This window comes from Sciurus carolinensis, chromosome 3 (genome assembly GCF_902686445.1).
Source record: "Sciurus carolinensis chromosome 3, mSciCar1.2, whole genome shotgun sequence".
Classification (NCBI taxonomy): Eukaryota; Metazoa; Chordata; class Mammalia; order Rodentia; family Sciuridae; genus Sciurus; species Sciurus carolinensis.
The window spans coordinates 58,675,073-58,702,420 of record NC_062215.1 but is presented as its reverse complement, the minus strand read 5'-3'; the positions used below and the strand labels follow the sequence as shown (position 1 = coordinate 58,702,420).

General features: G+C 47.0%; 1 pseudogene; it reads left to right on the top strand.

Moving 5' to 3' along the window:
- Nucleotides 1–360: 360 nt before the first annotated feature.
- Nucleotides 361–23,432, top strand: LOC124981151 (heterogeneous nuclear ribonucleoprotein M-like; annotated as a pseudogene).
- Nucleotides 23,433–27,348: the final 3,916 nt, after the last annotated feature.

Below are 27,348 nucleotides of genomic sequence, written 5' to 3'. Positions count from 1 at the left end.
CAGCAGTGCTCAAAGGTGGGACTAGTGGGAAGTGATTGGATCAAGATGACTCTGACCTCCCAGATGGATTAGTCCTTTACTGGGTCATCTTCAGGGGAACACTGGAAGGTGGGGGAGGTGGAGGGGCCTAGGCAGAGGAAGGGCGATCTCATCCCCATGTCTTCCCCCTCCTTCCCAGCTCCATTAAGCCAACAGCTTTCCTCTGCCATGAGCTCCCAGTCATGATGCTCTGCCTCAGGCACAGAATCAACAGAGCCAGTGACCATGGACTGAAACTCTGGAACCATGACCCAAAAGAACCCTTCCTCTTTTAAGTTTTAAAAGGTGTTTTGTTACAGGGACAAAACTCTGAGTAACAGCATGGGCATTGCCTACAGGATGATGGAGCTGAACATGATGGCATGTTCAGGTAGGCTCGGCCTAAGAACCACTCCTTCTAACCTCTGAGTCACTCAAGTGGGACACAAAGGGCCTTTCCACACTGACTTCCCCTCTGATGTGGGACCAGATCAGACCAAGGATAGGGCAAGTCCACCTTGGCAATGAGGAACCAAACCACCTGGTGAAAGATTAGCAACATCTTCAGAGAAAGCCGTTCCAGAGGAGGAAGTTGTCAGAGTCAAATGGAGTCACTGGTGGCAGCCCAGAGTAAGTGAGGCATCCTCCACCAGGTGCAGTCACTGGGCTTCCTGGGCACCTCTTCACCTGGGCTCCTTCTTGCCTCCTGCTCTACAGTTTGTGACAGAGGTCTGTGTTCAGGGACAAGCCTCTGGTCTGCCCTAGGTGTCTTGACAGAGTCCACACAGCAGTTCAGGAGCAAATTGCCAGCCAGATGACACAGCACTCCAAAGCCCCCAAGAATGAGGAGCAGTGTAATGGGGCCCACTTAAAGTTATAAAATTTCTAAGAAGACCCAAAAATATTTTTTTTCAGTCTCCAGTCATTTCCTGCTAACCTGTTCATTTCTTTCTACCCACCTTCCTATAGGCAAGAAGCCAGGTGGAAAAGGAAAACTGAAACTGTCTCACAGCCCTGGTCTGGTCTTCAGGAGGATGCAGCACAATTCAGAGAACGGACGGGCAACACATTGGTCTGTGGGCTTCCATGTGGGGTCCCAGTTTGGCAGATTCTACATTTGTGTGTTTCTGAGCTTTTCCACTACATGAGTGATACCTCCTACAAATTTCTATGCTCTGTAGTTTGGGAAAAGGCAGGTTAGCTGTCTTCCCAGGGTGACCAAGCTGCAATTAGTTTCATGTTTCCTTTTTCTATAATTTTCTCTTATTCTCATGTAGGTGGATGGGACTCAGACTCAGGGTCCAGCCTGGGCCCCAGCAATATTCAGGGACAAAAAGCACCCACTTCCACAGGAGGAGCTCTGTGCCCCCTGTGCCTTGCATGGTCATCTCTTCCATTTGGCTCTTCCTGAGCTGACCCTTTATGATACACCTGTACACCTTTATAGCTAACTATTGATCCTAGGGGATAGGGGGAGTCATGGAAGCCCCAAATCTGTATCCAAATTGGACATAAGTATGGGCAGCCTGAAAGAAGGACTGTTTTCTTGGGGTCCTTGTTCTTTACCCTATGGTTCTGATGCTGATGTGAGTACTAAGCATGACCATGAGATAAGAGTGAAGAGAGGGTTATTACTCAGTCAGTTAGGAAAGCCCTGGAGATAATTCTCAAAGCAATGTGTCCTGAAAAACAAGCAAGGGGCTTTTACTGGGGAAATGTGAGCATATCCCCCTAGGAAACTCATGGTCAGATGCAGTGGTGGGCACACTTTTGGGCATGCTCAGTTTGAAGTCACACAGCACATCCTCAAAAAAAAAAAAAAAGAAAAAAAAAGGCAGCTGGGGATTCTTCTGGGCAGAGAATTCAGTATTATAATAAGCACAGTTCACTCTAGGTCACCTCAAAACACTGAACCAGTCATCAGTGGCTTGGTCTGGTTCCTTTTATGTTGCCCCGGAGAATTTGGTCAGAAACAAAATACCTCTGATGGAGCATTAAGTCATTTACAGGGTCAGCAGCTTTTCCTTTCCCCTGAAAATGTAGGAGTTTGCCCCTGACTGTACCTGCCCAGCAGCTGACACTGATGCTGGGAGGTTGGAGTAAGAACTGAATTGAAAGTGTGCCCACCATGGACAGAATGCAATCACAGGTCTGAGAGAGAGTGGACATGCATAGGCACAGTCCAGCTGCCAGCATAGAGTGCTGCTCATGCAAGAGGGAGTGGCCTTCAGAGCAGAGCACAGTCAGGACGCAGCCAGAGGTTACAGAGCAGTAGGATGCAACAGCCCTTAGGATGCCTGCCCCTCAGGGACATCTTCAAAACATGGGGTTAGTGATGAGTGTGGGGAATGTACAGCAAAGTCACCAATTTACCTCTTAAAGTTCCTTGAAGTCACTGCCAGTGAAGATGAGTAAGTAACTTGTAGCAGACAGTGTAAGAAACATCAGAGGCACAGGTCTTGAGAATGAGCAAGGAGGAACAGGGAGCTCCCTGGGGGCCAAGTGGGGAGATGTGGCAAGAAAGAAGGATTCACAGAAGGATTTCCGGGGTTGACTCCTGGCACGTCCTCTGAGGCCAGCAGAAGCTAGAAGCAGCTAGAGGGGTCTCCATGCATTTCAGAAGGGAGAGTTCCTTCTGAAGCACAGGAGCACTAAGATAACTTCTGACCTCAGTGCCCACATCAGCACAGATCTGACTTGAAGATGAAGACCGCAGAAGAGGGGGGCACTATCTCAGTTCCACAGAGGACCAACTGGGTCCAGAGCTCCCCCCAGCTGAGCTGAGTGGTACTAATTGCTGAAAGACCTCAGTTCCTGAGATCAGTGTCCATAGTGACAAAACTGGATGGCACTGCCCATGGGCCCCTGCTGGGAGCCCACTCACTCCCTACCCCCCACAGGGTTCTCTGCTCCCACTGGGCCTCCACTCCACCTTCACTTATAAGCAAGTTCTCTTGCATGACTTCCTGTGTCTGACCTGGAACTCTCTTTCACCAGAACACTAGAACCAAGGTTTAGTGCTTCAGCACCCTTCTCTCCTGTGACAAAAAAGTATGTGAAGAAATAAGGCCTAAAATAAAGGGAAAAGTATAAACGAAATCATGACTGGAGGTTCTATGTTCTCTTAGCAGTAGAACAAGAGGATTAAAGATTCACTAAGAATTCAAGAGACCTGAAGGACATGATTAGCCACTTGCCATACCCCATACCTACAACACATGAAGTGAAGTAACTGTAATATGAGCACTCTTCTCAAATTCACCAAACCATCACCAGACAGCCCCATCCCCACCCATAAAAAAATGCATCAATACCTCTCAAAAGATGGCATTGCTTCAGAGTAAGACCAAGACAGAAGCAGATTTGCCACAGGTAAAGTAAGACATATAGAAAGCACTGTCCAGTTGAAATATGATACAAGTACAGATACCATTTTAAAATTATCAGCTAAAGAGCAAAAAGAAACAAGTGAAATTAGTGCTAGTAACATGCTTTATTTAAACGAGTATATCCAAAATACTATTGTTTCAACCTGTAATGAATATTCTCCTTTCTTTTTTAAAGTGCTGGGGATCAAACCCAGGGTCTCATACATGCTAGGCAAGTTCTGGACTGCTGAACTATGCTGGAGCCCTGAGATATCTTGTGTACTTTATTCTGAATGATTTTCAAAACCAGATTTATTTTGTACTCAAACAGTACCTAAATCTGTACTAAGCACATGTCAGGTGCCCAACAGTCACACGTGGCCAGGCATACTATAGAGCTCAGACCTGGAAAACACCCAAATGTCTAAGATAATATACACCTCAAATTCCTGTGGTTCAGAGAAGAGTCCACAAGAAAACCAGACAGTGTGTAGCTGAGTGACACAAAGGCCTAATGTATCAAAACATGTAGGAAGCATCAAAAGTGGCACTTAAGCCATGCACAGTGGGCATACCTATAATCCCTGCACCTCAGGAGGCTGAGGCAGGAGAATAGCAAGTTCAAAGCCAGCCTCAGCAACTTAGTGAGGCCCTATGAAGCTCAGCAAGAACCTGTCTCTAAATAAAATATAAAAAGGGCTGGGGATGTGGCTCAGTTTATTGAACATCCCTAGGTTCAATCCCTGGTACCAAATAAATAAATAAATAAATGAAAGAAAGAAAGAGAGAAAGAAAGAAAGAGTCATTCAGAGGCAAATAGATCATTTAAGTTCCAATTTGGAAAAAAATACAGAAAGAAAGCATATCCTACCCATGGTAAGAATCTGCTCCTTCAGCAGATGAAAGGAAAAAGCAAAATTAAATGCAGAACAAGTGCTCTGTGCACACCTGGCATCTTGGGCCAGCTGCCTTTGGTCCTACAAGCAGGGGAGGGGCCTTTAGTCTCCCAGGCAGGCCTTTCCAGGGGAGCCCCAGTACCATAAGCCTGCAGGAGGCTTTGCTCAGGCTGCTTCTTGGTTGGGACCTCAGCAGTGCTCTCCTTTGGGAGCCAGTCACCTACACTGACCTCCAACACCAGCTCAGCTCTCCCTCCTGCTCAGCTGAGCTCCCAATATTCCCAAAAACACAAGTCAACAATTTCAGTAACTTAGATGGAAAGGACAACACCCTTGAAAACACACAACTTAAGACCTTCCAAAAAAAAAAAAAAAACAAAAAGGAGGAAATCTAAGTAAGCCTGTATCTGAAAAATTAGTTGAAGTTGATATAGCTATCAAAGAAAGCTCCAGGCCCAGGTGGCTTTGTGCATAGGTTCCACTGTCATTTAAGAACAAAGTCATCTCGGTTGTAAGCAAACTCTTTTAGGAAACATAGGAAGAGGACCCCATCTGCTATGGACACTTGAAAGAGGTTTTGCCACCAAAGGACTTGGACACCACCTTAGATCATCTGGCCCTAAGGCAGGCAGAGATCATGAGGCCTTAGATGGACCCTGTGGGCCCCCAATGATCCCAGGACACCATGAGAGTCCTGGGAGCTGTGCCTCCCCACAGCAGAGTAACTCTTGAATATGCTCTGGGGAAAACTGACAAGCCAGGCTTGGCCAGGGCTTTTCCACCAAGAGGCTGCCAGGAAGGCCTTGCTGGAAAGACACAGAAGCTAGAGAGGCAGAAAGAGGGCCTTCCACTGGCCCCACTGGTGGATGTGAGGGGTGGACAGTTGGCAAGGCAGCCTTCAGGCATGCAGGGTTCCTGTGGGTGTTGGTGTCAGTCAAGAAGGGAGGCACATGTCCTTGCATCTCAAGCCAGGTGTGGAAAAGAAGCAGCTATGGCTTTCTGGCATTTCCCCAGACCCTCCACTTGTTGGCCTGTGTTTAGGAGGAGGTTGGATTTCAGTCTGTCACTCCCTTCAAACTCAGGAAAAAGCCTTGGAGTTAAGGACATGCCAAGGCCTGGGGGACCCTGACCACAAGGCAGCTAGGCCTCAGCTGCCCTGGGTCTCTCTCTCCTTCCATCAAATGCTGAATCAGTAGACAAGGGTATAGTTGGCAGGTGGGCCTTTGGGAAGGATAGAAGCTGCTATTAAAGGGTCCCTGGAGTGAATGCCTTCTTCTCCTCAGCTGTCTACCACAGAATCCAGAGGATACCTCAGAACCAAAGCTGGACCTGCTGCATGGTCTTGGACTTCAGATTACAGAACTGTGAGAATAATTTCTGTTCTTTATAAATCAGCGTTTCTGGAATTTTGTCACAGCTGCACCACATGGACCAGGACCAGGGGAAGCCCAGAGTGGGACAGGGAGGGACACCGCACGTGCAGTCACCCAGAATGGGTGCCCCCTGCTCCAGGATCTGGGCTGGTCTGCCTGATTTCTCCTTGGCATGAGCAAGAGTCTGAGAAATGAATGAATGAATAGCAAGTAGTGACTTAGGACTGACCAAACACAACGGTGTGGGATGGGTCCCACAAACCATCTGGCCACCCCTTCAGTCCTTATAGCTGTGTGCATATGGCTTGCTTGGCTGTCTGCTCTCCTGGCAGATGCCTGCTGCCCTTGTGCCCTGGGCCCCAGGCGGCACTCAGTGCAGACCACACCTGCTCCTCTCCCATCCTTGATGTGCTCTCCACCTCGATGTAGCCTCCACAGCTACTCCCACTCCCCATGCGCAGCCTTGTTCCCAGCCTGGCCCCACACAGCACTTGCCATCCCCAAGTGGGCACCAGGCCTCAGTCCTCCTGGGTATGATCTCTTCAGGAGGGATGTGACTCAGTGCTCCCTACAGGATCTCCTCAGTGGACCCCAGGGGACCCCCAGAGGCTATACTCCTCACTCACACACACGGATACACAGGCACACCCTCAGGCCACACATGGACATATGTGCCCACATGGACAGCCTAAATGCACAGTGGAGAACTTGGGTCTTCAAGCCCGTGGGTGGCAGGACCCTTTTTGCTATGGCTCACACCAAGTTCACTTCAATTAATCATTTAATTCTCCAGCATGATTTTTTTTTTTTTTTAATTAGAGGTGTGACTTGACTCCTTGCAGAAAGGTCTGACGGTCATCTTGTAAATAAACATCATACACTGGGGCTTTTGCATTACTTTCCTAACTGGATTTGGAAAAGATAGTGAACTTGGATAGATTTTTTGAATGAGAAATAGAACAAAAGAAGTAACGCTAAACAGGATAGAAAGATGGAGCAAACCACATACAAGCAGGATTTATGTGCACTACTCATGATGCAAAATACATTCCTTCCAGTGTATTTTAGTTTAAAAAAAGTTCAAAAATACACTTGCTAGGACTCAGCCTACTGCAGGTTAAAGAGATGACAGTCAGCTTTCCATTGCTGTGACAAAATACCTGAGATAAACAACTCACAAGGAGGAAAGGTTTCCATGTTTATGTGACCCTGCTCCTCTGTTCTGTGGCAGCACAGCATATCATGGGGGAAGTGTGTGGAAGAGGAGGCCTGTGCACGTCATGGATGCTGGGATACAAAGAGACAGAGCAAGGGCCAGGTCCCCAAAGATCTGGCTTCCTGAAACCAGGCTCCAACTCCTGAGGGTTCCATTGCCTCCCTGTAGTGCCACCAGCTGGGGACCAACCTTCAACACATGGACCTCTAGTGAATACTTACCTAGATCACAGTACGGTGCAATAGTCTCCATAAGCAGGGGATCAGTTGTGGTTTATGGATGTGCTGGGCAGGCACTGGTCTCTGACCTGGATCACAGGGTCAATTATACTAAGGCTAGAGAAAGTTTGCAGCACAAACTGAGCTTGCTGGCCTGGGGTGGTGTCACACCAACTGAACCTCTGACTTTTTATAGTCTGAATGGAATGTTTGCCTGCCCCCAAATTCACATTGACTCCTTAACCCCAATACAATGCCATCAGGAGGGGGGCATTTGGGAGGTGACTAGGTCAGGAGAATGAGCTCCTTCAAAAGTCCCTTAGACATGGGGTCCAGTGAGCTTCCTTATATATCCACCAGGTGAGGTACAGTGGGAAGACCAGACTCCAAATCTGTGCCTTGATCTTAGACTGCCAGCCTGCAGAAACCTGAACATAAATTTCTGTTCCTTATGAGTGGCCGGGTTTGGTTTTGGTTGTGAAAGCCTGAATGAACTAAGACAACTGGTACTGGGAGCAGACAGGCTTTAACAAATATGTAAAATGTGGAGGTGTTTTTGGAGCTGAGTGAAGAGTAGAGCCCTGAGGTGGTCTGAAGTGTGTGCTGGAGAAAGCCCATGTTGCCACACACAGACCTGTGCCAAACGAAAAGCCAAGTGCAACAGCACTGCGACTCTGGAGGCTGAGGCAGGAGGTTGCAACTTCAAGGCCAACCTTAGCAACTTAGAAAGGCCCTGGTTCAAAATAAAAAATAAACAATGCTGGGGATGTGGCTTAGGGGTTGAGCAACTCTGGATTCAGACTCCAGTACTAAGAGAAACAGGGGAATAGAGGGGAAAGCAAAGAGTCAATGATACTTAAGTGTCACAAGGCAGACTACTGAGGGTATGACAGGTACTGGGACCACGGCCACCAGGGTTTGCAGTGGGCAAAAGAGATTGGGCTCGACCCTCAAGATGGTGTGGACAAGAGGAATTTATAGCCAAGGGGCAGGTGCAGTCAATGGATGGAAAATGACCGCCATGGTGTGGACATGAGGTGTCCACTGAAGCTCATGTGTGAGACAGTGCAGGGACCTTCAGATGTGGTTATTAGATCATGAGAGATGTAACCTTCAGAGGTGGTGATTAGATCATGATAGATGTGACCTAATCAGTGCATTAATCCACTGGACGGATTAATAATGTGAATGGGCTACTAGGTGGTAACTGTAGGCAGGGGTGTGACTTGAGGAAGGAGATCACTGGAAGTGTGCCCTTGGGGACTACATCTTGTCCCCTTGGTCTGCCCCGTCTCCCCATCTCTCTCCTTCCTGGCTGCCATGAGCTGAGCAGTTTTCCTCTGCCATGTGCTTCTGCTGCAATGTTCTCACCTTGGGCCCAGAGCAATGGGCTCAGCCAACTATGGACTGAACCTCTGAAATGGTGAGATGAAATAAACCTTTCCTCCTCAAAATTGTTCTTGTCAGGCATTTTGGTCAGAGTAATGAGAAACTTACTAGCACAATGACCAGGAAACACCAGGAATGGGGGATGCTGGCTAAACTAACCTAACAGGAGTCATACTGAAGGCAGACCAGGGTGACCAGATGTCACTTGGGGGTCCTGGGGGGAAGGAACTGCATCCAATAACTAGGGTGATCAGATATTGAGGGTGGGGGGGTTCTTCTAAACTGACTTAGCAGAGCCCTTGCTCAAACCAGACTCTAAAGGAAGCACAAAACTGGGCACAGCAGAAGTGGAGAGTGTGGTGCTCAACCATTACTCAAGGAGATTAGGACAGATCCACACTGAGAAGGGCACAGGAGAGATGTGGGCTGTCCCTTCCATCACAGGCCTGGAGGACAGATGAGCCCCAAGCACAGGCTGCTGCCAGGTCCCCCTCATCCTTCCTCAGCTCATCCTCCCCAGCTCCATCCTCACTCCTTCCTCAGCTCTGTGTGCACATGGCCACCCCTACCTGGACTGCAAGCTATGAGGCCCAGGCAGAGATCCACTGTGGGCAAGGCCACCACAGAGCCCCACGAGCTGAGCCATGGAGGCAGAGCCGTCCCCAACTCCCCAAACCGGTGTGGACGCTGGCATATAATTATAGCCTGGAGTGGGACTGTTCATAACTCAGGCACAGAGCCACTGCAGAACATGCACAGGACATGGCCCAGACACAGAGCAAAAGGGGCAGGGCTGCCACCTCTGCCACCCATGAAAAGAACACTGACACACACCAAGTCTGGAAGGTGGGTGCATCTCTAAAGGCTTATGGACGGAATATCAAGCCAAAAAGTTGTGGGGTTTTTGTTGGTTTGTTGTTATTGTTGCTGTTCTTACTGGGGATTAAACTCAAAGACGCTTTGCCACTAAGGTACATCCCCAGCCCTTTTTATGTACTGATTTTGAGACAGGGTCTCAATAAGTTGCCAAGACTGGCCTCAAACTCCCAATCCTTCTGCCTCTGCCTCCCCACTCATTGGGATTGCAGGTGTGCGCCACCATGCCCAGCAAAAGGATGGTTCTTTATATTTTTATTATTTTTTTCTTTTTACAGACTGCATTTTGATTCATTGTACCCAAACAGGGTACAACTTTTCATTTCTATGGTTGTGCATGATGTAGATTCATACCAGTCGTGTAATCACACATGTACATAGGAAAAGATGATTCCTAAGTGGTAAGCCTCAATGCCCTGTTGGGCTGTGTGCTTGCTTGGGACATTATGCCTTCCTGCTTTCCCGTTTGTCCTTCTGCAAAGGGACTGCCTATGCCTACCCCCATTAGTTTTGGAGGCATATACCTTGTGAGACCCTCCAGCAGCACAGCAAGAGCAGTTTGATTCAGGATGAATTGTGCCTGAGCCTCACCCTGCTGTGATGGACATGTTCACCTGAGACTTTGGACTTAGTCATACCAAGCTGGACTTTGGGGACTCCTGGAAGGGAACAGATGTATTCTACATGTTGGAGAATGATGTGTTTTGTGAGGAACTGTATGGCCTTAATGATTGGTGATCCCATCCCCCAAGTTTAATGTTGAAATTCATGGAGCACTGGAGAGGGGATTAGGTCAGGAGTGTGCTGTCCCTAAGGGTGGCATTAGTGCTGTCCAAAAAGAGGCCCAAGGAGCACAGTTTCTGCCACATGAAAGCACAGTCAGAGGGGATTCTGCAAGCCAGCAAGTGGCCCTCTCCAGACTCCAAGTCTGCCAGTGCCATGATCCTGGACTACGCCCCTGCAGAACTGAGCATGAATGTCAGCTGCATGTTAGTCTTGCATCACTGCAACAAAATGCCTGAGGCAGCTAACTTTATGAAGAGAAGAGGCCCATTTAGCTCAGTTTGGGAATTGCAAAACCATGGCACCAGCCTCGTTCTAGTTCTGGTAAGGGCCCCATGGTGATGGTGACAGGGACCAGAACAGCAGGAGTGTGTTGGAGCAAGCATCACATCTCGAGGGGTGGCAGGTGGGCTCTGGACTCTGTAATAACTCTCCCTGAGAACCACCCCAGAGTTCCCAGAGAACTACCTTCATGGATTCACTGCACTGACCCAGGAACTGCCCTATCATTACACCCAGGAACCTTTGTTAGGGCAGCTTGCTTTCAGCTTTTTCTTTCATGTCTCCAGATCCCCAAGGCTGTCCACAGGTCATCCCTCTCCAGCACTCTGACCCAGTCCTGTGGGCCAGCACTGCTATTCTATGCCTGTCACATCTCGCTCCCTGCTTCCTGACAAGCAGCCAGGAAAGAGTCTTCTGTTACCCCATGGATTCCTCATCTCCCAAATTCCTTTCTCACATTCTTCCTCCTGGCACCCCAGGAGCATCCCTAGCACAAGACCACACTTTGGTGTAACTGGTTTGGTACTTCTGCCAGCAGGCAGGGATTGGGGACAGCCCCTAATTGGGCACCTCAGGGGCTGCTGCTTTCAGCCCAGAACTCTGAAACAGGGGCACAGGCAGCCTCTGTCCTCAAGCCCATGGTAACCGCTTTACATTGCCAGGCTCTGATGAGGCTTCTGAAGCTGGACCTGTGTCCACCCAGCCTGCTCAAAGGCCTGGGATTCCTGCCTCTAGAGTCAAAGGTGCCCCTGAGGCTCTTCTGGGCCCACCAGTGTCCTGCAGCCACTTGTGGGACTCAATATGCTCTTTGTTCTGGCAGCACTGCCACCGACTCAGCACCAGAAGATTTTTCCCTTTATTTGCTTTTATTTAATTTATTTCATTAATTCATTTATTAGTACTGAGAATTGAACCCAGGTGCACTTGACTCCTGAATTACAGACCTAATTTTATTTTACTTTGAGACAGGGTCTCGAAGTTGCCCAGGCTACCCTCAAACTTGTGATCCTCCTGCCTCAGCCTCCGTAGGTGAGAGAGTTACAGTCCTGTGCCACTGTGCCTGTAGGTGGCTTTTTAAAGAATCCTCAGCATCTTGCCCTGACTTCTAGCTCAAAGGTTTGTGAAAAATGAGGAGGGGTGGGGAATGGGGGCAGGAACGATAGTAGAATGAATCAGACAGTTTCACCCTATGAACATATGTAACTATATGACTGGAGGGATTCTACACCATGTACAAACAGAAGGATGAGAAATTATACTCCATCTATGTATGATATACCAGAATGCATTCTACTGTCATAGAACTAATTAGGACAAATAAAAAACATATTTTTTAAAATAAAAAAACACGAAGATCCCTTAAGATTCTCTTATTTTCCATTTCAAATTATAGTAAATAAATATTAGTAAAGATAAACCCACAACTCGCCTTGGCATCGCCGACCTGGCCCTCGATGTTTCCTAGAACCATCTTCTGGCCGCCAGGTCTCCTTCAGCCATCCTCTGGCCTGCGACGTTTCCTTCTTGAACAGTTGGTGGCGCGCGCGAGGTTTCCTTCTGGAACCTTTGGCTGCGCGCGCAGGCCAAGGACAGCGGAGCACGCGGAGGCGCGGACTGCCCACTTCCCTGCTCCCCTCAAGGGGCAATGGCGGGCTGTCTGTGGGTGGGGGCCATGCAGGCTTCACAACTAGGCTGGGGTGCAAAAAACCTGGCGCCCTCAGCAAGGGATGCAGCTCCCTCCCCCAGGCTTCTGACCCAGCAGGGCTCTAGCTTGAGGAAGTGCCTGCTGCTCTGGAGCCTCTTCCTCCTGGCCATGCCTCTGATCCCAGCCACCTGGGATGCTGAGGCAGGAGGATCTCAAGGTCAGGGCAGCCTGTGCAATTTATGGAGATCCTGTCTCAAAATAAAAAGGGCTGGGGAGTGCCGCTCAGTGGTAGGGCACCCTTGTAGGGGGATGCTCTCCATGCCTCCTTGGCACACTCCACCAGCCCATTTCCATCCAGGAACAGGCTTCTCCCACGGCCAACAGTGGGGGATGTAAGAAAACCAGGGGTGAATGGGATTTGAGATTGGCCAGCCCCCACTGCTAGGCAAGGGAGACTGCAGCAGTGAGGAATGGGGACAGGGACTGTCCCCTCAGGAGGCAGTGGTGGTTGCTAGGGTATCATTGGCAGTAACCCCAGCAAGGGTTACCAAGGGGGTCATCTTTACCCATGTAGAGGTTCAAAAACTTGGAAAGTGAGGGCAATGCCTATGAGGACAGCCACCTGACCAGTGGTTGCTAAGTTGCACTACACTTTAAAGGGACACTGAGACCATGCAAGGGTTCATAGGCAGGTAGGATGAGTGTGAAGCTGTGAGAAACAGAAAGTCTGGTGGTCCATTTTCAGAATCCAGTATTTAGTTAGCATCCTGTAAGAGCCAATTGCAGCCATTTTAACTACAGCCCTTCCCTTTTTCTGCCTCCGTTTTAAAGTGAGCCAATCACATAGATTGTAGCTCTCAAGTGCTTCTTTTCAGAGCAAGGGGCAGTGTTGCCTTAGGGATTAAAAAGAGGCAGCCTGCCCGTGCAGGGGTGCTTGCTCTCTGGACTGTTCCATAGCACATCCTTCTGCAGAAGTAATATTTGCCTTGCTGAGTAACTTGAGCTGTGCCTGATTTCTTGCTGCATGGGGTATTTCCAACAAAGGGACAAACCCTCCTGAAGGTCCAATGCAGCTGCAAGGCAGGCACTGCAGGGAGAGGGAACATGGGGTGGAGATACTGGGTGACTGAGGGGACCCAGAGCCTTCCAAGCTGACTCTTGCCCCACTGGCTGCAGGTGCATTTGAATATCAGCTGCCCCAACCCTCACCATGCATTCTGTGCCCTGGACTGAGTGGGGAGGCATAGCTTGGTTTTATTATTATTTACCACCTCTCAGGCGCACCATCCAGGGCCTGGCCTTAACAAGTGGGCCTGGGGGGCACTCCATCCTCCAGCCTGTCCTGCTGGGATTCACTCTTCATGCTGCATGAGATACACCTATACTAAAACCTATATTAAATTCATGTTTCTCTCAAACTCAGATCCAACCAGTGCTGACTGCCGAGGCAGGTCCAGGGACTGTCAGGTTCCGTGACTTCATCTTGTGAGGAAAGTATGAGGTTCACCTGTTCAGGGATGAGTTCGACCTAAGGGGCAGGACAGAAGCATCTGAGATGTGGCCAGGGCCTCTGACTTCTCCTGCTTCATTTGACATCCCCATGGCTACCCCAGTGGCTGACACCCTGCTGTCTCAGCCACAGCCTGCCCTGCCACCTGAATGGGAGCTTAACCTCTCTTCTGGGCAGTGGCATGGCCTTCCTCCCTCAGCCATGTTACCCTGCGGGCCAAGGCCACAGGATGACTCCAGGCCTTGGAAACAGCAGGAAAGGGCACAGAGAAGGATTCAGAGTGGGGGTGGGGGGGTGCTGTCGGGGGTGCTAGCGGTAGAAGTGTGGAACCCATGTATGTTCTACAAAGCCACCTGGGCAATCACAGCACTGGAGGTACTTTTGTGTATACAGTGTGTATACAGGGGGACACCAAAAGTAAACATCCAGAAAGATGGCATTCCTTTCATTTGAGGGCATCCTGGTCCAGGAGCCCCAGAGAAGGAACCCTCCAGACCCGTCCTGATCAAGAGCCTTCCCTTGAGCAGGAATCATACCAGATGCCGAGAGGGAAGCTCCCAGGCTGGAAGGTGCTCCCAGGAATACCTTGCTGTTACCTTGACAAGGGGCTCCCCCTGTCTCAGGCTTGAAGCTTTGAGTGGTGTAATAAGGATGGGGAGGGTGTGGAGAATGGCCCCTCATTTGTCCAGGGCCTTCATCAGAGCCACTGGCCAGTGGCGAGCATGCCCTGGTTTTTTACTTCCACCCTTCTCTACTGTGTGAGCACTCGCGGCTGCAGCTGCAGAATCAAATTCATTAAAAACATGGCCACTGAACACACTTCTTGGTTTCAGTGGATTTTGTACCTGTGGCCTTCCCAGCAGCACATGAGTCTGTTCCTGGGGTCCATGAACATGAGCATGTGTGTGGCTTTGGGAGGCTTTCCTGGGGCTGCCACAGGGAGTGCAAGGGGGCTTTCAACCTGTCCACCATGAGGTGACTGGAAGCCATGCTGCTTCTGAGCACCGGCCCCACCAGCTGACTGCCATCTTGACACTAAAATTCTCTGGTGGACACTAGGGCCTTAACTTATATGTCAGTCTCAGGGATGTTCCTTTTCTGCCACAGGCTGTCTTGTCCTGTGATCATAGGGAGTATTGTCATTGCCATGACTGCCATTTGCCACCAGAGGGCAGGGTAGCACCAGCTCTGCTCCCTGTGATCCTGAGGCCCAGGTTCTGTGAAGCCACAGTCACCCTGGATTTGATGGACAAAACACACCTCCGCACACCATGTGCACACACACACAACCCAACACACGCACTCAACACAATACTACAGTTCACTTGCCACGAAATACACCATCCTTTACAAATCATTGTTCAAAAAACACATGGCACAGACAGCACCCAAAATTCACACACAAACGCAGCACGAACAAGACACACACATCACACACACCACACACGTACACATCACACTGCATACCACTCCATACTTTCAACACTATTGAGGCTCTGTTGTGGTGCATTATATAGTCACTGTTTGGAAACATCTATGAACATGTGTCCTTGTGTCCTGTGGCTGAGATCATGGTTCCTGTGCCATGTTGGGGGGCATGGGGGCCCTTAGGACCTAGAAGTGGGGCTTGCACTGTCCTGGTAATCACCCTCCTAGACCCTGCTGAGCCCCTGCTGTCCCAGCTGCCACTGGTGATACACTGAGGGATCAGGGCCCAGCCCTCCTACTGCCAGTCAGCTCAGGCCACACCTGGGCACCCACAAGACAGCAGTCCCACCACACAACTCAGAATCCCCAGGCCCTAGAGCTGTGGGCTTCCCCTCACCCATGAGCCTTTCCTTCTGCTAGCCTGATGCCAGGGGCCTCCCACTCAAGGACTTTGCCCTGTGTCCTTCATGTTTCTCCAGGGAGCTGGACTATGGCTGCTGCCTCCTGGAATGCAGATCTGGGGAGGGGGATATTAACCATAGGCTGGGGTTTAGGGTGGGGCTCAGAGGCCCTCTTCTCTGGACTCTCCCTCCAGCCCTGACTGTGCCCAGCAACCCACCTTCAAGCTCAGGATCAACTTGGGGTGGTCTGGGTAGGTGGGTTCCCCTTGCCCTTAGGAGGACTTGCTGTGGTGGTCTGGCACAGTGGGAGAAGGGAAGAAAGTGAGGAGTCCAGGAGGGGACAGAGACCCTGGACTTTGGACACTGCAGGTTCAGGCTGTTCATGACCACCAGCGTGCAGAGGACACGGACACGGCCTCAGTGAGGGGCCCAAGGTCAGCAGGATTCTGAGAGTCCCAGTAGGGGAGCAGGCATGGGGGAGGACCTTTTGTATTCCTGGGGCCCAAGAATCAGGAGTCTCTGCTGACTGGTTTGGAGTGTTCACCAGCATCAGAAATAGACAATATACAAAGGAAAAATGAATTTAATCACAATTTGGCCCAATCAGAGGAAGAAGCTCATCTGCCACAGCCCATCCCATAGGAGCACTGACATTTAAAGGATACAAGCCTAGAGACACAGATATGTAGACCTGCTAGGGAGCATGATCAGTTCCCTCTAGCCCTGCGTTCCTTCCTAGGACAGGGCTTTGTCCTGTCCAAAGCTTCCATCCTGAGCATGGGAAGTTTGCCTGCAAGGACATTGGAAGGAAATGCCAGGGACTGAGAACAAAGCAATTTGGAGCTTCTTGGAATTGGGCACCATCACAATCCTGTACCTTGTCCTTCCTGCAGGATTGAGGGATATGGGGCTCCCTGTCATCTTGTCATTTATTGCCAGGTTGGTGCTGTGATCCCCTCGAGGGCACCCAGAGCTTCTCAGTGAAAAGAGCCAACCTGCAAAGATGCCCACACTTCAACTAGTGGAGGACATGGAAATCCTGTTCCCAAGCCTGGGCAAGGGCTACTTTGGGTAGTTTGGCACTTGGCCAGGTTCATCTGGCAATTCCCCTGTCTCTGAATAACTTTTTCTGAGGACATCACTGATTGTCCACCAAGCGGTCTGAACCCATGTGGCAGGGATGGACTTGTCCCATCCTTTGTTCTGATCTGGTCTCTTGTCAGAGGGGAAGTGACAGACTGTTAAGAGTCAGGGTCAAAAGACAAATCTGAGCAACAAAACAGACTTAGAGTGGTTCATAGGCTATGGTTTTACCTGGAGTCCTGAAGCACCTGCCTGGGGTCCACCAGGTGCACCATCGGGTGGACTTTCAGTGGTGGAGTGGTCATGGGCAGTATCTGCCTTCCTGCCCATACCTGGCCAGGTTCCCCGACTGCTAATTCCCAGGACTCCCTTTCACCTCATGGGGCTCCACTTCTCTCCAGGGCTCTATCCACTATGAAGGTCACTGAGGATTACTATGAGAACTTGGGGTTCAGAATAGGTGCTCAGACCTACCTCCCACCTCATTCCCCATCCTGCCTCCCATGTGTGCATGGAGAACTTTGTTGTCTGAGTCCCACACTCTCCTCTTTCACCCTTGGACTACCTGCACCTCAGTGCTGTTCCCAAACCTGGACATATTCTCCAATGGTAGAGCTAAGTGCTCTGGCATCTCCTCTGCTTTCCCTTCCCCCTTTAAATGTGTGGATCTCTCTCTTTCACCTTCACTATTAATCACACAAGTGTTTCTTCCCTTGAAAGAAAATTTCCATATTATAATGAACCACACATTTCATGGGCACACTCTGCCTTACTGGATAAACACCCTCCTCCTGATCCTTTGAAGTGCTTTACAATTTCTAAAAGTGGTTAAGTGAGCAGAGTTTCTTCTGATTGCTCCGTCTGCATCACTGAACCCAAGGAATGAGAGCTGGGTTATGCTTTCAAAATACTTTCTACTGGCTTGTTGGGTGTGTAGTATATTTGGAAATGTCCACCTCAACTCATTCTCATTGGCACTTGATATTTTCATTTTAAGGAAGGTCTGCAATCAGGAGGCTGAGGTCTGACCTCCCCATTTGACTTTTATTTGTGTTTCCAAGTGTCCAGGCCTAAGGCATCAAAAGGGTGGACAGGTTTACCCAACATCTTAGCTTTCAGTGTATTTTTCTCCCGAAAGTCCCACTGATTGTTCTGACTTCAGGTTCTGAAGAGCTGTGCAGAGCCCAAGCCCAGCTCACACAACAGGTTTGGTTTACTCAAGAGGAATGCAGTGAGGGAGGCTCTAGAAGAGTAATGTGGAGAGAACAGAGGGCCAGCAGGATTCTGGGGAGGAGAGCAGGCCTGGACACTGGAGGGGAGCAAGGGACACAGCTATGTGGGATGACCCTCCACAGTTGGGCTACAGGACAGATGACCCTGTGGGCCTCAAATCCTCCCTGATCTTCTGCACATGCACTTGTCCATGTGCATTGGAATGTGTGTGTATAAGCCATGTGCGGCCATGAGTATGGTTTGCTCTTCAACCTGTCAGCCTTTCCTGAGTTGCTAGGAGTCAGAAAATGAGGCTCTTGTGCCCTGCTCTTCTGCAGATCTCTCCATCAAGTCTTGCTATCACCCAGGCTCAGGACACACCTGAGTCATGTTCAGACTCCAGATCCATTCCTGGCCATGCACAGCCCCAGTTGTATGAAGCATCTACAAAATGGAAATGGGCAACCTCCCCATTGGTGGACTGGTTTGTTGTTTTGTTCATTGTCTCAATATAATGAAGGAATAAAGAAAGGTTAATAATGCAAGAATGTTTATGTATGTAGCTATTCCATTGTGAATAGCTACAAAACTAAGCTTCTAGTCCGAACACTAGCATCCATTCCACCAAAAACACTCACGTGACCTGAACAAAGTGGTACACTACACATGAATGTTCTGCTTGCTTTGTTTTTGTCTTAATTATGAATGAAATTATCTCCCAACTTTCTTGTCAAAACTGTACTCAACTATCAGTCAGTGAACACTGTCAGCAAATTCTCTGTTGAGTCAAATAGCAGTGAAGCATTTACTAAGAGCCTGATATTGTCCATGGTGGCTCTATGGCAACTGTCAGCTGGCTACAGATACAAGAGTCCGCCAAAATTGAAGCATTCAGAGGCACTTGATGTGTGGAATCCACAAATGACAGAGATGCATTTGAAGACCATTTTAAAGCACGTGTCACACATCCTCTGTACCCATGAAGATAATGAGTACACAAGCACTCTTCAGAAAGTCTGCTGATTGACTTCTGCTGGCATCCCATATAGGTTGCAGGGCCAGGGACACTGAGGGCCTCTGAAAACCCAGAGGGCTACAGGATATGGTGCACCACTGGCTGGTCCATCCCACTCAGATCCTTTTCCCTCACACAAGCTATGCCTGGAGCTTTTGTTCCTCTCCTCAGTGATGCTCCTCCCACTGGGTACAGAGCAGAACATGATGAGTATGACCCCAAAATGCTGGGACTAAAGATAGGGAAAAACCCACACTCAATTCCTAACCTGGGAAAGAGTCCAGGTGACAGAAGAGGAAGACCATGAGGCTGACATTGGCTATCGTCAGAGTGAATGAGAGCTGAGGAACGACAAGAAGAGTGCCTTGGAGGAGGATAGAGCACCTGATCCCAGTCTTTCCAAGGAAGGGCACTAGGAAGGAGGCAGCCTGTGCAGAAAGAGGCTCAGAGGTGGGTTCAGGAAATCCCTACCTCAGGGCTTCTAACCTTAGGACAGCCAGCTCTGGCTCAGTACAGAAAGACACCCTGCAGAAAGTTTGTCAGCAACCACAGATCTACTCACTAAATGAGCACAAATAACCCATTCAGGACAAATATCTCCATGAATGATCATAAGCTGGGGAGATGAAAGCCCACCACGGTTTTAGAGTACTCATGTACCACACATGAGAAGCAGCCAAGAAATTCAAACCTCTAACATCTTAAGAGCCCAAAATAAACCACACAAGAAGTTCTACAAGGGACAGGTGAGAAAGAAAATACTAACTGAACAACAAAGATCTAAGGCACACAGGCAACTGGAGGAAAAACACCCATCATAGTCTCATGAAGAAGTAACACTAGAGGGAGGGTGGTGCTCACCAGTAGACCACCAAGGATCAACTGCAAAGAATACAGACTGGGGGGAGGCCACAGCACACAGAGAAGCCTAAGCACTGCTTGGAAAAGGCCACACACCCAGGGGACCCAGCACTGATGGGTGAAGGGTGCTCACCCACAGGAACCAAAAGACACTGAGCATGCTGGGTGATGAATGCTCACCCAGAGGACACTTAGATGGAATTTAGGAGAAGAGCATATGTGGGTAGTTAATAAAGGGTTCAACTTTGTGTCAGAAAACAAGTGAAGATGTCCACTAAAAAAAGAGGATAAAAACTAGAACATGCTACAGAGATGTGGTCAGTGCCATTTAAGAGAAGTCAAAATGACAAATTTGGTTGTCATCACTTGCAGGGTATAAGGAAGTTAATGACCAAGAATGGAAACATAGACAATAACACATGCAGCTCATGTTGAAAAATGTAAGGCTACAAATTCTATTTTTGAGGTCAGCAGTCTTAAATGTGTTCAGTGTTGATACATAGTGGAGCACTGGCATGTTCAAATTCCACATTCTTCAATCTTTGACATCATATAAGATTCCCTTTCCTTCATGGAATCATCACAGGAGTTAAATAAGATCATGGATGTAAAGCTTATTGATGACTTGGAAAAACCAAGGAGGGAAAGGTGATCTTTAAGAGTGAGGTTAAAAGCTGACTCTGGCCTCCTTGACCATGCTTGAGGAAACAACACTTAGGGCCCCAAGACGACTCAGTTTCCTGCAAATACAAACTAAACTGCTATAAGAAAGCAAATATAATGTGCATTTAAATACAGATCAAGTAAAAAGGAAGGAAAATGCAGACATGAGAAGAAAAGAAAAGTAAAAAGGTTGAGAGAACCTTGCACAAAAAGAGATTTCTATTTAGGAATGAAAAGTTCAATTTATAAGAGTGAGTGTTGACCCCAGTTGTTTGAATCTTAGCACTGACCTAGGAGAAGAGACTACCATTTAAAGCTCAGTTTCGGTTTTCAAAAAGAACACATGATAAATTAGTGGTTTAAGAGCTTCAGATAGAAATTTAAATTTTTCAAAAAAGGAATGCAGCATCATATTGAAGTCTGTGAATTGTTTCATTCATTCTTTTCTCTTGCCATCAACTCCAATGTACCAAGTCATGTATACTCTACACTTCTTTCTCTTGCTACTTCATCCACTCCTTATCACAAGACCACATTCCTAGTCCATGATGGCATCTTATCTCACCTGAACTATTGAATCAATCTCTCAAGTCATGTCCCTGTTTATATGCCTCAATACCCTTTACCTTCAATATGCTTCATATATGCAGTAGCATTCTAAGTAGAAATCTGATCAACCCTCTCCTGATTAGTGCTTCAGAGGACTGGCATTGCTCTTAAGATAACGTTCCTTTTGAGGGCACAAATGTTGCTTTATGATCTGACCTGCATACACCTCCACTTTCTCACCTGTCTCCACAGTGATTCTTTTAATCCACTCTGCAACAATGCTGAACTTAATAGAATTGCATACTTGCTGTTCCTCCTATCACTTTGTCCATCTGCTCCCTCTTCACCTAACTTACCTACACTTACTTTCAGGCATATTATATGACACTTGCTAAGCTAAAACTTCCTGTGTCCACACACTAGGTGAGTCCTCAGAAGTTTCCACAGCATCTATTCTCATGTAATACCACTCATGTTCTGACTAGAGATTGATAGCTGACTTCTCACCAGGTTGTGAATTTTAAGCAGGAAATGTCATATCTACGTCACATCTACAGCAGGGCAGGACCTGGTAAATGGTACCTGATGTGGCCAATGTTTCATCAATATTTGTTGGCTCATCCTTCAGGATGAGACATATCCCTTCGACTTTAAGGAAGTCAATTCACTTAAGTAGAATAACTGCAACTTTCATCCTCCCAGAATACAAACTCTTTAGACATTACCATATAGCACATTTTGTCACTGCGTTACCAACTTCTCAGATGTAGCCTTTTTATTCATGGAAAATATTAGGGTACATTAGATGTCCTGCCCTTTTCAGCAATACTGACACCAATGGAACATTCTTATGCTTAATACACAGGATGCCATCAAATCAATGTGATTAAAATAAATGAGAACATTATGTAAATTATTGTAATAGAGGACAGAAACAGTTTTTAAAGCTCTCCCTTGAGTCCTCCTCAGATACCTATATCATATGTAAGAGCTAATTTTATATGTCAATTTTGCTAGGTCCTGAGGCCAAGTTTTCATTAATTATGACTTTTACATTGCCATGAAGATATTTTGTAATGTGATTAACATTTAAATCAGTAGACTTTAACAAAAGCAGATTACCCTCTATTTGTGATGAGGCTTGTATCATCAGTTCAAAAACCTAAGAGGAAAGACAGATTTTATTCTCCTGATCAAGAATTCATCCCTTTGCAAGTGGTATCTATGTTTAAAGGCCAATCACTATTTGATAGACCAAATGCACATCAAAATGGATGAGAGGGCCTTACCAAAGGGAGACTTTTTCCCTCCTGAACACCCACAGCAGCTTCCCCATGGACTTGGTGGTACTGGAATGGGGTTAGGAACAGGAGGGCAGCCTATTCATGCCAATCACCTGAACAAAGGCCTTGGAATGGGAAACAGGGCCTGCAGGCATGGAGGGCTCCTTGGTGGTTGTATGGAAAACATGGGGCTATTTGGATCTGGGATGAACATGGGCCCAATAAGTGAAATCCTAAATAATGCACTGAAGACAGGAGGGAATCACTGCAAAGCAGGGAGGAGGGGGAGGGGGAGGCAGCATCCCTGGGATGGAAAGGAACACTGCATTGAGGGTGCTGGCATGTAGGTCATGGGAATAGGCCTGGGCCATGGCATGGATTGAGTGGGCTCTGAGATGGAGTGCATGGGCCTGGTGCATGGGCCTTCATGGTCTCCAAAGAGTGAATGGGTTCCATCATCGAGTATATGGACCCAGTGGGACTTGACCACTTGGCCCCCAGCATTGAGCAATAGGACAGATCATGGAGTGTGCTGGCTCTGGTGTTGAGCACACAGGTGCCAACATGGGTTTTGGCCTGCAGTGCATGGCTGTGTCCCCTGACCATATGGGCCAAACAACTGATCATGTGGGCCTGAGCATGGAGTGCATGATGCCTGTTGGTATGGGGGCCTGTCTGGAGGGCATGGGCCCTGTGATGTATTGCATGGCCACCAGCCTGCAGTGAATGGGAGTCAACAACCTGGAGTGTATGGACCTGGAGTGCATGGGAGCCAAGAGTCTTGAGTACATGGGCCTGGAAAGAATGGGCAGCAATATCCTGGGGCACATGGGCCAAACCATGGGTCTAGCCCTGAGTGCTGGCATTGAGTGCATGGATCTGCTCATGGGGGATGGCGGTGGTGCCAGCTTTGACCACACCATTGAGATGGAACATGGCAACTTTGGAGGAAGTTTTACAGATTCCTTTGGCAGAGCTGGAGGCCATGCTCCTGGGGTGGTCAAAAAGGCGTGCCAGATACTTGTGAGAAATCTCTCATTTGATTTTACATGGAATATGCTGAAGGAAAATTCAAGGGCTGGGGATATACAACAGTTGGTAGAGTGCTTGCCTCTCAAGCATAAGACCCTGCATTCAATCCCCAGCACTCCAACAAACAAACAAACAAACAAACAAAAATGGACAAATTCAACCAATGTGGCCCTGTGCCCTGTGACAATATCAAATGGAAAATAGGATATCCAAAGGGTGCAGTGTGGTTAAACTGGAGTCACCAGAGGTTGCTGAAAGAGCCTGCTGGACGATGAATGGCATGAAGCTCAATGGTCGAGAGACTGATGTTCAAATCCATAGAAATGCTTAAGCAGTTGCCTTTTTAAAACATCAAAACTAGACCTCTAGATTTGTATTTTTTCTCAGTAACCATTCTAACTTGTTGGCTGCATATATAAAGATCTTTAAAAAATTCAATTGCTTTTGGGGTAATGTGAATTACTTTTTTAATGTCTGGGGTCCCATTTGACTGAATTGAGATTGCAATGTGCACATTTTTTTGGAGTTGTGGCATCTTGTTGACATAGAATATGACTTTAATAATAAATACCAGGTTCCTGAAAAAAAAAAAAAAACTTGGTCCCCAAAGGACATTCCGACCCTGAAGAAGAATGCTCTGCATTCAAAAGGTTAATCCATTCTTTCCTGGTCTACAGTTTGCTGTCTTTCACTGCAGATTGTGAACTTAGAAATATTCAACATCATATGAACTAGGCTCTTAAATAAATTTGCACACACAATCATACACACAGAGATCATAATTCTAGTTGGCCCTAATAAACCTCAGTATGTAAAAAAGCTGTTAAAAGAAAATGGAGGAGGAGCTTTAACAGATGTGGGAAGCTTATTTTGTTAAGATGAAATGAACAAGTACAACTGCTGGTAACTTCACCCTGCTGATGGTGTCCAACACTGCCACATAAACAATATGTGCCCTTGAATACTAGGTGTTAGTATTACAGTAGAAAGAAACATGTAGATCATGCACCTGGTGTCACAATTTTGAATTCCTGGTGAGTGGAATGATCTCATGTATAAGCAGTATATACAGGGACCACAAAGCCCAGTATCACCTGCTGATGTTGTCACTGAAGATCTAACTGTTAAATCTATACTTCTCAAACTGATTTGTACATAAGAATCACCTAGGGAAGTATTGTTTCTAAAATTTAATAAACATGCAAGTCACCTGGGGATTCTGTTGAACACCGAATCTTGTTCTGTAGCTCAACTTCAGAATTTTAAATGAACACCAAGCTGATGTCAGTACTGTTGTCACTGAATTGCACTTGAGTAGCAAACACCCACATTGTCATTAAAGATACAGGTTAGTGAGCCATTTCAGATAAATTTAATCAAAATCTGTGACAGGAGGCCTATGTAAAGCTTTTTAAAACTCCATAGATGAATGTAAGCTAAAGAATTTTCATGAACCATTATAGCACTGAACCCTTATTCATGACTATTTTTATGTGCAAATGATACAATCATTGCAAGTACACTGGACAATGTTATAATAATGAACATTATTATTAATAAAGTATGAAAATATTGAATTACTTAAGCCATGTGAGAAAATCTTGGAAGGAAAAAAGATGGAAAAGAGGAAACTTAACAAACTTGAATTATTCTGCAGAACATTGTAGAACCTGGGAATACAAGACAATCACATTCAAATGATGACTAGAACTCATTCACTCCACTACTAACTCACCCAGGGTGGTTGATTTTGACTCCAGGACACTGATCCTGGATCTTGTTTATTCATTAGAGGCACAGGAAGTAGCAGCCTCTGTAGTCTTCACCTAACTGCACCATCCCTTCTCATTCTTCCCCTTCAACTCAAAAGAGCCCAAGGGGCTCTGCATCCCAGAGGAGTACTGATGCTGGAGGACCTCTCAGAGGCAAATTATCCCAGAGTCCTGCAGTGGTGACTTATGACAGCCTATGTTCACTCCTGTTCCCCCATCCTTTGGGGGAAGGTGAAGATGATGAGCTGTTCAGGACAGATGCTTTCTTATTCCCTGTGTAGGGAAGAAGCAGGAGACCTGTGTGGCTGCAGCCTACATTTCAGGAGGAAGGATGAAGGAGGATGGCTTCAGAGACAGCAAGATAATCAGGGATGACACTGTGACTGTCCCAAAATGTCTTAGGAATTTAAGAGTTTAGGCTTTACCCTTTGGAACACAGGTAACCACCAGTGAATTTCAGTAGAATGCCACCATGTAACTCTTGTTTCAGGAACACTGCAAGGATGGAAGAACCTATTATTACTTCCTATCTTGCCGTCCACAGTTCCTAAGAGAGAAAGAAATGCATTTAACAAGCATCAGACTCCTATGATTAAAACACATGCAGATATGAAGAAATCAGAAAAAGAAGAAAAAATAAACTTCTGAGATCAAGTCCAATAAATCCTTCCTCACATAGGGTTGAAAAATTATTTGACTTTACACTACATTTGGCTCATTTTCTATGGAACTCCTTAAGAGCATCCAGCACAATCTTTATCCCTTCCTCCATTTATGTCATGCCACTTCCTAAAGCCAAGATACTTCTTTCTCGGCATTTGGGAAGCCAAATTTGGCACATATAATTCACTTTTTCAATATCCACTCCTCATTGGCCATCATGAGCTGGAGGATCTTCACATAATGACACATTGCAAATTTGCTTCCTTGGTACCTGCATCCTTATTGGTGTTGCCTCTATTGGGTTTTGTAGTTTTCATTAATGTTTGTTAATGGACAGGAAAATACAAAGTGCCACCCAAACTGTTCCCAGGATTTCAGATGTCACCTTCTCTATTCCAGTTGTGCAGAGTAACAAAGTTTCCCCTTGCTGAACAATATCAACTACCCCATGCACAGGAGCAACTCTGCTGTTTGCACATTAGCTTGCACATGAATCAGAAAGTGCTCAAATAATAGTCTAAAGAATTTTTATGTCCCTTGGCAGAAGAGCATGCTCTTAAGAATTACACACTTCTGGTGTACTATTCTGTTTTCTCATCCTCTTATTTCAATCCATGTTGCAGTGATCACAACTGACTTTAGTGGCTACAACTTGAAAGCACTGCATATCTGCTCCATTTGCACCTTGGCTTTTGTTTTGGGACATCTCAGCCTCCACAGAGTAGGATGTCACAGGTAATCTCCTCAGCACTCAAACATTAAGATTGATGATCCATTTGCTCTGAACTTTTGTACAGAATGGAAGTGTGGATTAAAATTTAAAAATTTGAATATGGAAGTCCAATTTTTCCATCACCATTTATTAAAGAGATTATTATACTAGCTTTCTACCAATACAATGAAATATCTAGTACAGTCAACTTATAAACAGGTTCATTTAAGAAAACAGTTTGAGGGGTTCAGATGCCAAATGGCTGCCATGGCCAGGCTAGCCCTTGTATTATCCCCTCATGTTGCAGGATAGGGATGGCAGAGAACATGGAGAGGAAGGAGTGCATCTCCAACTGGAATGGAGAGTTCTATGATCCTTTTCAATGTCATCCACAATGACCTGAGGACTTCCACAAGGTCCTGCCACTAAACTACAGCAACTCTGAATACTGTAATCCTGAGTCTAGGTCTTTACATATGGACCCTTGTCGGGGAGGGGGTTAGTCAACATTAAACCAATAGTAAATTAGGCATAGGAAAAGACTAGCAACAATATCTAATCATAAAATAGAACTATTAAAACAACATACTGTAATAAAATTGTCTTAGACATATATCTTTTTCCCTGTATCCCTAAATATGATTGTACTATATTCATTCTTATTCTCTTGTCATTTGAGACAGATAATAATGGGAAAAATCCAAATTTTCATCTCATAATTCTTCCTCCTGGGCCTGACCATCCAGTCAGAACACTAAAACCTGTTCTATGACTTATTCCTGACCATGTAGCTTGCCACATGATGAGGGGGACTCTTCATCATCATCCTCGTTCATCTGGACTCCCATCTCCACACACCCATGTATTTGTTTCTCAACATCTTTGTCTTTCTCTGACCTCTGGTTCTCCTCTTTCACAATGCACAAATTGCTACAGAACATGCAGAATCAATTTCCATCCATCCCCTATGCAGGTTGCCTGACCCAAATTCACTTCTTTCTATTTTTTGGAGACCTTGGGAACTTCAACCTCATAGCCAGGGCCTATGATCAATATGGGCCATCTGCTTTCCTCTGCACTCCTCCACCATCATAAGTCCC